A 12,332-nucleotide genomic window follows, 5' to 3' on the forward strand; every position below is an offset into this window, starting at 1 on the left:
CTGGATATGTTGTATAGCAAAAAAAAAAAATAAATAAAAAAAAAAAAATAAAAAGAACTACAAAAGACACAGTCTCTAGCATGATTAAGAAAAAGGAAAGGGCTGGCTGGGGTGACTCATGCCTGTAATCCTAGCACTCTGGGAGGCTGAGGCAGGAGGATTGCTTGAGCTCAGGAGTTCCAGTTCAGCCTGAGCAAAAGTGAGATCCCTGTCTCTACTAAAAAGGATAAAATTAGCTGGATGTCATGGTGTGTGCCTAGTCCTAGCTACTCGGGAGGCTGAGGCAGGAGGATCGCTTGAGCCCAGGAGTTTGAGGTTGCTGTGAGCTAGGCTGATGCCATGGCACTAACTCTAGCCTGGGCAACAAAGCCAGACTCTGTCTCAAAAAAAAAAAAAAAAAAAAAAATTAAATTTAGAAAAGCAAACTGACAGTCTATTTTTTGCTAACATAAAACTATATATGTGCATTATATAGTACATAAACTATGCATATTTATTCATATCAATTTCACTTATTTCCATCAGTATAGAGAAAGAACCTAAGGATGTTTACCAAATATTTAAGAGGGATAATCACAGGAAATGGAATAAAGAGTCTAGCCAGTTAACCTTTTATTTATTTACCTCTCTATTATTTGCATTTTTTTCAGAGCACATACGCTATTTCTATTAACTATGTTAACATCAAAATTAAAAAGAATTTCAAGAACTGTAAGGTTTTATCTGTCTATATACTGTTCTGAGTAGTAGTTGAAAAGAAGCAAAGCACACTATTAGAGTAGTATCACCATGTTAACTGCCATGCTAACTATTCTTTGCCTTATCTCTCTTCAAATTCCTTATATATTTTGTGTTTCTTAATTAATAAGAAAGTTCAGTATCCTCTAATAGCCAAATCTTATTCTTATATTAAATTATTCACAATTACTGACCTTTCTTTCTTTTCTCAATTTATTCTTTTTCTCTCCTCTCTTTCTCTTAATTTTTCCCTTGGCATCATCTAAAAGTTTTAAAAAGAATTGGAAGTTTCAGCTCTATCATTTAAAAAAAAATTATTCATTAAAGAATTTGAAGAATTAGAATATTTAAGATTGATGTTTCATTAACTTTATTACATTACAAAGCTTCATTAACTTTATTACATTGGTTGGAAATATCCTGCAAGATAGCAAATATCATATAACAATTGTTTAATTATAGTTGTATCCCAGTATTATAAATATGTGGCACTTAGGAACCCATTTAGAGGACAATACTCCTGGGTCCACTATAACCTAACCATAGTTAGGGTTCTAGAGAACATAAACTTTTACAATTATTAGCAAGAACTATATGAATGCAACTATTAAACACTTTATAGGGATGAATTGAGTATTTTAATAAGAAAATAGAAAAGGAGACTGATATGATTTGGATATTTGTCCCCTCCAAATATCATGTTGACCCAAAGATGTCCACAAGATTGCTGACTAGGGACATCGGTCACCAAATCATATCAGAAAGAAGGAAAAGTTTCAGATGAAAAAAAGCATAGCTCAGGTGTAATTCTGAGGGAAAAGTGCTAGAACCTACCAGAGATTCCATGGGAAGACTGGAAGTAGAAGGAGCAAGATATCAGCAGAGATCAACCCCTGAGAAACTTGGAGCCCTGTGGAAAGGGTAGGTGGGGATTTTCCAGCAAGAGCCACCTACTAGTAGGGAGGACAACTTATACAGCCCATTACAATATTTACTGATTCAATTATACAGGGTGTGACTGATTCTTACCCACAAGCAGTACCTCAGAGATGAAACTGGGTATCCCAATATAATTCACATTGTTAAGAAGACCAAAGGGCTGGGGAAAGAGAAAGGATTTCAAAGATCTCCATCTTCCCCCCTCAACAGGAGAGAGGGAATCTGCCCACACGCCTAGTATACCACCGCTACAGCCTATAGATAACTAGTAACTGAGAAAACCACGACACTAAGGATATCTATAACCAAGGTATCCATCCAGAACCTAGACCCCCATTGAACTACCCACAAGCAAAGCCAAAGAATCTTACCCAACATATGCTACAGAAACAGCCATAAGAGTGACAGGGATTAAAAAAAAAAGCCCCATCTAAACTAAAGAAAATTCAAAAACAAGAAGCAACAGCTGCTCCAGATGAAAAGGAATCAGTGCAAGAACTCTGGAAGTATGAAAATCAGAGTGAAAAGACATCCCCAAAGGAGCATACCAGCTTTCTAGCAATGGATCCCAAACAAAATGACAGATAAAGAATTCCAAATATGGATTGTAAAGAAGCTCTATGAAATCCAAGAGAAAACCAAATGAAAGGAAACAAAAAAACAATTCAGGAAATAAATGAAAAATTTACCAAAAAAAAAAAAAAAAAAAAAAGCAAATAGAACTTCTGGAAATGAAAAATTGACTTAAGGAAATAAAAAATACAGTGGAAAGCTTTAAGACTAGACTAGACCAAGCAGAAGAAAGAATTTCAGAGCTTGAAGACAACTCTTTCGAATTAACTCAGTCAGTCAAAAATAAAGAATCAAGAAGAACAAAGTCTATAAGAAATATGGGATTATGTAAAACAGCCAAACATAAGAATCATACACATACTTGTGGGTGAAGAAGAAAAGCACAAGGTCTGGAAAAACTATCTGAGGGAATAATGGAGGAAAACAACTTTGGTCTTACTAGAAATTTAGACATCTACATATAAGAAACTCAGTGGACACCTGGAAGATTCATTGCAAAGAGGGAATTGGGAATCACCAAGACATCTAGTCATCAGACTGGCCAAAGTCACTATGAAGGAGGAACTCCTACAAGCTATGAGGTGAAAAGATCAAGTTAACTTAGAAAGGGAAACCCATCAGGGTAACTGCAGACTTCTTAGTGGAGACCTTACAACCCAGAAGAAACTGGGGCCCCATCTTTAGTCTTCTTAAACAGAACAACTGCCAGTCTAGAATTTTGTATCTTGCAAAACTAAGTGTCACATGTGAAGGAGAAATGAAAACTTTTCCAGACAAGCAAACACTAAGGCAATTTGTCACAACCAGACCTGCCCTGCAGGAAATGCTCAGAATTGTATTATACATGGATCAGCACAATAAATAACAGCCAGTATAAAACCACCCAAAAGCTAAAGCTCATAGTTCCTATAAAACAATAGCACAAGAGGGAAAACAAAGCAATAAGGTACTACCTTATATGATGAACAGAACAGCATTCCACATATCAATTCTATCACTCAAGATTAACGGTCTGTGCTTCACTCAAGACACAGGCTGGGAGGCAAGCACTCACTAAGGCAGGAGGAGGGCTCTTGGCCCGAGGCCTCACAGAGACTTAGCCCACAGAGATCAGCCCCATGTGTGTGACCCTGCACCCACCCACTCATCCAACTACCTACTCCCTGCGCTGCCTCCTCCCATCCTGAGCAGAGCCACCAAGGATGATAAACACCAGGACACATCTACCAGTGCCAGAGAGATTTGTTTGAAGATGTTAGATGGGTGCTACTTTGGTCACACATATCCAGCTGGACTCCCTTGGCCCTCTGGGATTCTCTATGCCTCTACAGGATATAGTATTTTGCCTTTGAGTAATTGCCTCCAGTTCTAGTGCTGTAGGTACATTATTCCAGGGCCTCTGTGGTGCTCCTAAGGCCCCTCACCCACTGTCAAAAATCCCCTGTGGGTGAGGGCTGGAAGGGATCCTTCTCTCTCAGCTCTAATATATGAGGACAAGAAGCTCCCTGTGACCCAGGACCTCCCTGTGAATGATGGAAAACCTCACATTGTCCACTTGCAGAATGAGGCCACCGAGGTGAACGTCTCTTCCTGGGATGCAGTCCTGTCCAGCCAGAGCCTGTTTATAGAAAGCCCAGATGGATTATTAGCTGATGGAAATGAAGGATTGTTAGCACTGCTAGAGTTTGCTGAAGAGAAGATGAAAGTGAACTACATCTTCATCTGCTTCAGGAAGGGCTGGGAAGACAGAGGTCCGCTCCTGAAGACCTTCAGCTTTTTGGGCTTTGAGATTATGCATCCAGGCCATCCCTGTGTCCCCTCTTGGCCAGATGTGATGTTCATGGACCAGAACTTGTCCAATGAAGACTAATGGTCATGGAGGATGCTTTGCCCAAGAGCCACAGTGGGGGAAGAGGTGAAGTTAGGCAGCCCTGGGACAGAAGAGAGGGCCCCTCACTGTCTAGGGAAGGACGTTGAGCGGCTCAGGGTGAGGGTTGCCTATTGTGTTCTCAGAGTTGACTCAGACACAGTTGGGGACACAGTTGGACACAAAAGACCTACTCAAGACACACTTGACTCACTGAAACTGCTTTCCATAAAAAACAGTACAAACATTTATTCACATGTAATCACCAATAGTAAATGAAGATATTTATGAACTGGCATTAGAAGCTTTTTAAACTGCACTGTGTGATGTGCTCTATCTAGACTAGGGGAGGACATTGCCTATATGGAGAGGGACCTACAAAAGACACAGTCCCTAGAATGATTAAGAAAAGGGAGGCTGGGTGCGGTGGCTCACACCTGTAATCCTAGCACTCTGGGAGGCTGAGGCAGGCAGACAGCTTGAGGTCAGGAGTTTGAAACCAGCCTGAGCAAGAGTGAGACCCTGTCTCTACTATAAAGAAATTAATTGGCCAACTAATATATATAGAAAAAATTAGCCAGGCATGGTGGCGCATGCCTGTAGTTCCAGCTACTCGGGAGGCTGAGGCAGGAGGATCACTTGAGCCCAGGAGTTTGAGGTTGCTGTGAGCTAGGCTGATGCCACGGCACTCACTCTAGCCTGGGCAACAAAGTGAGACTGTCTCAAAAAAAAAAAAAAAAAGAAAAAAAGAAAAGAAAAGAAAAGGGAAAGGGCTGCCTGTGGTGCTTCTTCCTCATTTGCTCTTCTTTCCTTCTTGGCTTCCAATTACAATGTTAGACTTCATTATTGTGTCTAGAATGTCTCTCTTCTATATCTTCCATTCTTTTTTCTTTCTCCTGATCTGACTTCCAGTTCACTAATTCTATGTTTTGTGTGTGTGTTTGATCTACTGGAAAGTCTAAGTTCTTAACTTCAGATGATAAACTTTTATTCTAGAATTTATACTTGATTCTTTTTTCATGGTTTGCAAATCTCTTATTTTCTTGAACATATTAATCATAATTATTTAAAATTCATTGCCAGCTAACTCTAATAACTAGATTAACTATAGGGCTATTATTTTTTTCTCATTTTTCAGTCATGTAAATGTATCTAGTAATTTTTTATTAAAAGTTAAATTTTAATAGTGTTAAAACATTTTAGAGACTTTAGATGATGTTATATTCCTTCCAAGATTATTCACCCTTTCTCCATGAAGCAAACACAATGATGAATGATCATTTAAACCCAATGAGTGACCATGTGGAGATGAGATTATAGTTCCAATAAGGCTCCATGTACTTTTGACTCACCCATAACTGCCCTGGGTTTTCAACCAAGAGTCTGTGTCACAAGAAGCAGAAGTCAATAAAGGAAGGCTAGGTGCAGTGGCTCACACCTTTAATAATCCCAGCACTTAGGGAAGCAGGAGGATCACCTGAGGCCAGGAGTCCAAGACCAGCCTGGGCAACATTGCAAGACCCAGTTTCTATAAAAAATTTTAAAAATTAGCTGGCTGTGGTAGCATATGCCTGTAATTCCCAGCTACCCCCTAGGCTGAGGCAGGAATATGCCTTGAGCCCATGAGTTTGAGGTTGCAGTGAGCTATGATGGCACTGCACTCTAACCCAGGTAACAGAACAAGACCTTGTCTCAAAATAAATAAATAAATAATTAAAAAAAAATAAGTCAATAGTCAATAAAGGAAATTTATTTAATGGCATAAATCCACAACTACAAACAAAATAGGAATTAACTGCTCATCTTTTCCCTAGAAGTTACTAGAAGAGGTGATCCAATAAAATAAGAGAAAAACAAAGGAAGAGGAAACCATACAATCCAGTAAACGGGTGATCAAACCCAAGAGAGGTAAAGGAAATACCCAGAATGAAGAGAAGGGAGAATCTAATATCACTGCTGTTTAAGAGGCCTCAAGAATAGTAAGTCCAGACAGAGCATGTTAGAAGGATCTAGGAAAGGATCCCTAAATAAAATTAACTGATTTGTTTGAACATTTTGAAAGGATATTTAGACTACTACTACATATCACAGATACAAGAAACTAAACAAACTTTTTAAAAGATAACTATTAAGTGCAAGGAAAACAGAAAGTTGTGTTAGAAAGGAAACCATTTTATGGTTCAGCAGTAAATAGTATTTACAATGTCATAATAATAAAATTATTGAATCATTTGAATTGAATGTGTGTGGAAGGGATGGTGGTTTTTAAAAGTAGCTAAATTCTTACCTTCCACAGAGCCTAAAACTGAAAAATGAAGAAATGACTCTATAAACAAGTTATTTAAAGATTCAGAGATAGATATCAAAACATACTGCTATAAGCATTTGAAATACCTGCCTCTGGAAACTGGAATTAGGGGAAATCATTTTGAAAGTATCAATTAGTGGGAGGGCAGAATAATGACATTTTGAAATACACCAAGACTCAGAAAATTTACCTCCTAGACAATGTTTTGGAAAAAGTTATTTGACAACATACTCTAACAGTTAAGGCAGAAAACTAAGAAAGAGGAGGACATGAATCTAAGAAAACAATGATTTCAACCCAAAAGACCAGTAAGGGGAGATCCTAGGGTATCAGCTATATAGCAGGTGGAAAGTGGTCTAGACTATGTTATGCAGGCAAGAACATTTCCAGGGAAGAGAACTGAACTCTATGGAACAGTAGGATTGAAAGGATGGAAAATCTTTTTATTATAGTTAAGTTACATGATCTTTTGTCAACAAAAAAAATCAGTAGGAGAACTAGAAACTATAAGAACAACAAAAACTGTGCAAGAAAGTCATGGTTGAAATATGAGGCAAAACTAAGATATGGCATGGTTTTAAGCAACTAACAGAATATAAATGATATATTTGATGCTATTAATAGAAACATTCTATAAACATTGTCCTTTGAGAGTCCTAGTAATCATATTAGATCCATGAAAGGAAAATGTAATTCTTTTGCGTGTGAGTTGGTACTTCAGTAACAATATTTGTATAGTGATAATAATTTTAAATGTTAATTACTGGTTTTAAACATGTAAGGTAAATCTATGGACAAAAAAATGGAAGACTGGGCCGGGCGCGGTGGCTCACACCTGTAATCCTAGCTCTTTGGGAGGCCGAGACGGGTGGATTGCTCAAGGTCAGGAGTTCAAAACCAGCCTGAGCGAGACCCCGTCTCTACCATAAAAATAGAAAGAAATTAATTGGCCAACTAATATATATATATATATATATATATATATATAAATCAGCCGGGCATGGTGGCTTGTGCCTGTAGTCCCAGCTACTCGGGAGGCTGAGGCAGGAGGATTGCTTGAGCCCAGGAGTTTGAGGTTGCTGTGAGCTAGGCTGATGCCACGGCACTCACTCTAGCCTGTGCAACAAGTGAGACTCTGTCTCAAAAAAAAAAAATTTAAAAAAATGGAAGACTTAGTTTTGACTGTAGATCAGACTATGACTATTAACTATTGAAAATATAATAGAAAAAAAAGACAATGGGAAAAAAAATGGAGGAAAGAATAGGGGTACCAATATATTTAACCTATATAAAAGAGAGTAGAATAATTGATTGATTAAAGTTAATGGAATAAGAAATAGTAACATGTAACAGTAACTTTTAACAATAAATATGTTACAAGTAACATATTTATTAATACCAAATTAACCAACAGAAAAACAACAACACAACCAGCAGAAACTGAGAGAGAGGATAAAGGTAAGTGAGACAAACAAGTAATTTAAAGTGAGCTAGAAAACTGATCTTATCTGGAGGTGAGTGTGGAGAACATTTTGATTGTCCAGTATCTGATTCTTCTTCCTATATTCAGTGAATATGCCTTGTGTGCTTTCCACCATCAATGTTGAAAAGGCCAATGAATGCTTGCTTTCCCAGCTTCCTTTGTAGCTAGGACATAGTATGTGATCCAGGCTCAGCCTATCACTGCCTAGGAGCTAATGTCACAAAGAGGCAGAGACAGTGAAGAACCCATTCTGGCAGGGGTGGCAGAATGTCTAGAGGCAGCAGTGGCAGTGAGAACAATAGTGGCATCAAGTGATGGTGATAATGCAAATTGAGGCATCCAGGTTCTGCAGTGGCAGTGGTGGCAGCGTGCCTTAACTGGACTGAGCTCTGTGGCATGACATTGCTACAGTCTGGCTACTAAGCTTCACTTTGCTCTTCTCCACATTCAGAGACTAATTCTCTAAGCTTCTTGGCAATTCTGTGAGCTACTCAATGTCCTTTCAATGAATCCCTTTCTCATTTAAATTAGCTAGAGTCAGTTTCCTTTGTTTACAAGCAGGAACTCTGATTACACCATTAATAAATCAAGAAATAAAAGTATAAGCATACTACTTCTTACACTTTGATATTTTAAAAAAGAAGTATAAGCATACTACTTGAAAAGAATCAGAAACTCAAAGGTCAATAGTAATCAGCATGTACAATTCCTTTAGCCTGTAATAAATCTTCCCTAATTCCACTTCCTTGCCTTTGTCGAGAAAATGCCTACTCATCCTCTGGTTCTCAATTTAAATATCATTTCCTCTCCCAAGACTTTCTTGTCCCCTTGACATATGCATGTCAACTCATAGCACTTATATGCATTGTAATAAACTATTTCCTTGTTTTTATTGCCCGGTATAATAAAAGTCCTTAGCTGAAGGGATCATGCCATGTTGTACCATTATGTCTGGTACATAGTGGGTATGCTCAATATATATTAGTTAAATAAACAAAAATTACGAAGGTTTAATAAATTTTTTTTCTAAAGCACTTAACTTACAAAGGCAAAAACAGGGTGATAAAACATACCTTCAGTACTCGAATCTGTCTCACTCCCTGAAGAAGATGATGAAGAAGAAGGAAACACACGATCATCTGAAGAACAAGATCTATGTCGGCATTGGTGATGTTCTTGGTTTCTCTTTTTATCTCTCTTTTGTTTGTGTTTACCTTAGAGAGATATAAAATGGAACACAATCATTTTCCCAAATATTAAAAATCAGAGGAAAGAGAGACAAATATATTAATTTATAAAATGTACTTGAAATTATCCAAAAGGCCTTAAAGCAAGTGTAAACTCCTACCTTTGTATCTGCCACCTCTGGCCTCTTCAGCACTTGTGTATGTAGACTTCTTATCCATGTCTATAAAACTTGTCTGCCATGTCTATAAAACCAAAATATTGACAAGTTATTAGAAAATTTAAAAATCAAAATGATGTTTCTTGGGACAAAGAAAATGGAAATGGGATCAACTTCAGCACTATTAACATTTTGGGCTGGATTATTCTTTGTTAAGGGCTTGCCTATACATTTTAAGATGTTTAGCCACATCTCTGGCCTCTACCCACTAGATGTCAATAGCACCCTCTAAGTATGACAACCCATAATGGCTCCAGACACTGACAATTGTCCCTTGGAGGGCAATCACTGTTGAGAACAACCCCACTGATAACCACTGGACTAGAGTAGTAGTGATAGAGATGGAAAAAAGAGGATAAATTCAAGAATCAGAATGACCAGGAATTGCTGATGGATTGGATATGAGGAAAAGGAAGAAATAAAGGATGATTTCTAGATTTTTAACATGAGCAACTGGGCAGAAAACTGTATCATTAACCGAGATATGCCAACACTAAGGAAGGAATATGTTTGGAATAATATTCCAATAGAACACAGAATAGAAAATCAAAAGGATTTTCCTTCAAGACATGCCTAAATAGGAATTTAGTAGATGCCTATAAACTATCCAAAAAATGTCAGATATCTCATGTTGGCAAAGATGATCTAAATGGAGAAAAGGCACTGAAAGTATAGGTTTGGGAATCTTCAGCAGAATATTTAAAGCCATAAGACTGAATGACATTGCAAAAGGAAAAAACACATAGTGCCAAATCCTCATCTTTCATAACTGATGTCAAAAGATAATGTCTAAGGTGGATAATGTCTAAATTAGGAAATATCACTATAAACATATTATTTTAAAATATGTAAGTATACCAACAGAAAGAGCTAAAAGAATTGAAGGGAGCTGCCTGTGGCAAGTTAGATGGAATAGTGTGTACTTTTTGGTTTTCTAAGTAAATACTATTTTGACAAAATTTAAAGTAAATAAATCTCCCCCTTAAAAACATACAAAGGGGCCGGGCGCGGTGGCTCACGCCTGTAATCCTAGCTCTCTGGGAGGCCGAGGCGGGCGGATCGTTTGAGTTCAGGAGTTCAAAACCAACCTGAGCAAGAGCGAGGCCCCGTCTCTACTATAAATAGAAAGAAACTAATTGGCCAACTAATATATATAGAAAAAATTAGCCGGGCATGGTGGCGCATGCCTGTAGTCCCAGCTACTTGGGAGGCTGAGACAGAAGGATCGCTTGAGCCCAGGAGTCTGAGGTTGCTGTGAGCTAGGCTGACGCCACGGCACTCACTCTAGCCTAGGCAACAAAGTGAGACTCTGTCTCAAAAAAAAAAAAAAAACAAAAACATACAAAGGTAAATGGGGCTTCTCATGCAAGATGTCAGACTTCCTTCCTAAAGTCACATTAAAGCAGAAGGTGAAGAGTACAAAAGTTTGGGAAACTCCAGTTTGAAGGAAAAAAGAAAATCTCAGGATTAAGCTGTTAAAAGTACTAAAAAGCAACTGGTCCAATTAGAGTGGGTTGTAACAAAAATGTTGTCAAGAATTAATGTGAGAAGTATGACTACAGACCTTAAGAGAAATACAATCTAAGCACATTACTAGGTCTTGCTGTGTATAATATGTATAAAGTCAAAATAATACAAATATTCTTTTCAGGTTTTTAACTTTTAAATTCAATTTACAAAAGAAAACACTGAAGTGTTAATCACAGTTATAGAATAGACAGTTTATCCAATTGTGATGCTATAAATGTAAAGGTACAACTGTCAGAACATGAAAGGTGGAAAAAGAAAGAAAAGGTAAAGGGAAGTGCTAAAGGTATTAGGAGTGCTAATATCATCCTATAAAGTCAAGAGACAGTGATAAAACTTGCTGGAGCAAGAAATATATGTTTAAATATAATATATTGTTTAAGGTAATAAGAGTAAACAATAAAGGAAATAAAAACATTTTAAAACTATCAAACTGTGGAGGTGACTAGCAGGAATAGTAGAGGCTGATATAAGTGAGATGAGTCCTCATCTAGCATAGCAGAAAGTCTGAGGATAATACAGAAATTTGATTAATTTAGAAAGAACAGTATGTGTATATTATTGAGGGATGTAGCAGTAACCACCATCAACAAAAAAAAACCCCACAAACACCTAAACATAAAAAAATGTTTAAAGTGTTTGTCTTTGGGGAGGTGGATCTAGAATGACAAGAAAGCAGGCAGAATGGAGATTGCTGGTTTTCATTATAAACTCTTACTTATCATTTGATCTTTTAATCACATGTATGTATTATGTTGCTTAACATTTTAAAGCATGTTTTTTTAAATGAGTGAATTAGGAAGTAAGGAAACAGACAACAAATATATACTTTACTATGAAAGCAGAAAAATAGCATAGTGTTTAGAAGGATTATTGAGGTCAAGGGTGGGTTTTTAACATGAGATTCTAGACTACTGCTTTTTTTCTATTTTAAGTAGGCCAAGCACAGTGGCTTACACCTGTAATCCTAACACTTTGGGAGGCCATGGCAGGAGGGTTTCTTGAGGCCAGGAGTTCAAGACCAGCCTGAGCAAGAGTGAGACCCAGTCTCCACAAAAGATAGAAAAATTAGCCAGGCGTGCTATACACGCCTGTAGTCCGGCCTACTTGGGAGGCTGAGGCAGGAGAATCACTTAGCCAGGAGTTTGAGTTTGCAATGGTGACACCACTGCACTCCAGCTTGGACAGCAGAGTGAGACTCTGTCTCAAAATATTTTTTTAAATAAAATTTTTAAATTTATATACCGTAAAATTCACGTGTGTGAGTACAGTACTATGAGTTTTAACACATGCATAGATTCTTGTAACCACCAACAGGATACAGAACAAATCCTATATCCCAAGAATTCCCTCATGCTATCCCTTTGCAGTCAAACTGGCTCCCTGTCTTTAATCCCTGGCAATCACTGATCTGTTCACTGTCCCTTTAGTTTTACCTTTCCAGAATGTCACATAAATGGATTTTGGTCAGTTTCACCCAAGTCATCAAATT

General features: G+C 37.6%; 1 long non-coding RNA gene across 4 annotated transcripts in view; it reads right to left on the reverse strand.

Moving 5' to 3' along the window:
- The window catches only part of LOC105880551 (uncharacterized), a 36,987-nt gene that overhangs the window by 22,184 nt on the left and 2,471 nt on the right, over positions 1 to 12,332 (reverse strand). For 3 of the 4 annotated variants that reach the window (XR_012914555.1, XR_012914556.1, XR_012914554.1), the window contains exons 2-5: positions 9,257 to 9,338; positions 8,982 to 9,122; positions 3,797 to 3,868; positions 933 to 1,000 (exon numbers count right to left, since the gene is read on the reverse strand). This is a non-coding gene — a long non-coding RNA (uncharacterized LOC105880551). The remainder of the gene's footprint in view (positions 1 to 932; positions 1,001 to 3,796; positions 3,869 to 8,981; positions 9,123 to 9,256; positions 9,339 to 12,332) is intronic. The other variant, XR_012914557.1, reaches the window with a different exon arrangement.

The sequence above is a fragment of the Microcebus murinus genome, chromosome 23, assembly GCF_040939455.1.
Source record: "Microcebus murinus isolate Inina chromosome 23, M.murinus_Inina_mat1.0, whole genome shotgun sequence".
In the NCBI taxonomy this organism is placed as follows: domain Eukaryota; kingdom Metazoa; phylum Chordata; class Mammalia; order Primates; family Cheirogaleidae; genus Microcebus; species Microcebus murinus.